The 1,476-nt window shown below is 33.3% G+C and overlaps 1 non-coding gene across 1 annotated transcript; it reads left to right on the top strand.

Moving 5' to 3' along the window:
* The first annotated feature begins 975 nt into the window (after positions 1–975).
* Positions 976–1,049, top strand: TRNAR-ACG. Its single transcript has one exon. It is a non-coding gene; the product is annotated as a tRNA-Arg (tRNA).
* Positions 1,050–1,476: the final 427 nt, after the last annotated feature.

A 1,476-nucleotide genomic window follows, 5' to 3' on the forward strand; every position in this document is an offset into this window, starting at 1 on the left:
AACATGTAATTATTCTTAGTCTAATTATGCAACCTCAAACATGTATTTATGCATGAAAAATATCAAGTTATACAAGCATAAAATCGGCCAAGACAAAAACCCTAATAACTTTGTAACAACCTTGTAACAAGCTTCCTATTTTTTTAAGGGTTCTAGGTTTTAGCATGCAATTTCAGTTTTAATGTTTATGTTTCGATTTCTAACATTAAAACATGTAATTTATATTAGAGATCAGATCAAACAATTAGGTTTTATCAATTCTATCATGTGATTAACAAAATCAGATTTTAAACCTAAACATGCGATTTAATTTTCTATGTCTAGCATGCAAATTTAATTTTAATGTTTAGCATATGATTTGCAAACCTAAAACATGCAATTTCTATTAACAAACAGATCATACAATCAAGTTTTAATAATCCTAGCATGTGATTAGGTGGTCAAACAAATCAAATTTCAATTCAGCATGCGATTTGCAATTTTATGCCTAGCATGCGATTTCTAATCTTTAAAACATGCAATCAGATTTTCTTAAACAAACAATCAGATTTTAAAGCTTTAAACAGCATGTGAAAACAAGTTTTAGAAAGTTTTCATCAAGGGGGTTTTAATTTTAAAGCTATGCGATTTTTATGTTTAAACAAATTAGGTTTTAGATGTTTAGGAATCGGTTTTTCAAGCATACCAAGTATGCGATCGGTCCTGCGGAAAAATAGCTCGACGCCAGGATGATGAAAAGCTTAACACCTCTCATTCTTATTACTTTTTCATATTGAAAAAAATGAAAAATGAAAAGGTTTTCTTATTCAAAACCCCAATTAGGAAATCCCTTCTATCCCACTTCACACCCCGGAACGCACCGTTCTTATAGAGAGAAAGACACTTTCACATCTTCTTAACCCGAAATGGCTGGGGAGAGGAAAAGTTCCTTTTTTGTAGGGTACTCCTGGGAACAGATCCAGTGGAGACGGGGTGGGGCTTGTAGCTCAGAGGATTAGAGCACGTGGCTACGAACCACGGTGTCGGGGGTTCGAATCCCTCCTCGCCCACAACCGGCCCAAAAGGGAAGGACCTTTCCCTCCGGGGGGTAGGAAAATAATGCTCGGGATAGCGGACTCAAAGCTATGGAACTTGGTTGGGGATGGGTCTTTTGTCGAAATAGAGTGGAGTGGCCTTCTTTTTTATTTGAATTTAGATATATATATCTATCTATTTATTTATTTTCTTGACATAATCAGATCTGATTATTGACATAATCAGATCTGAAACTATAGTTTTAGATATATGATTCAAGTTTTAGAATTATTAGAATCACATTAGATAGTATAGGTTTATACTATTTTCGGTTTTAAGCATGACATTCGATTTTCATGTCATGCGATTTTAGATATAGATAGTTCTTAGGTTTAAAACTTATGACCATGTTTTAATAAGTTTTAAACATATACTATATGATTTATAAGGATATAAATCGAA

Source organism: Brassica napus, chromosome C3 (genome assembly GCF_020379485.1).
Source record: "Brassica napus cultivar Da-Ae chromosome C3, Da-Ae, whole genome shotgun sequence".
Classification (NCBI taxonomy): Eukaryota; Viridiplantae; Streptophyta; class Magnoliopsida; order Brassicales; family Brassicaceae; genus Brassica; species Brassica napus.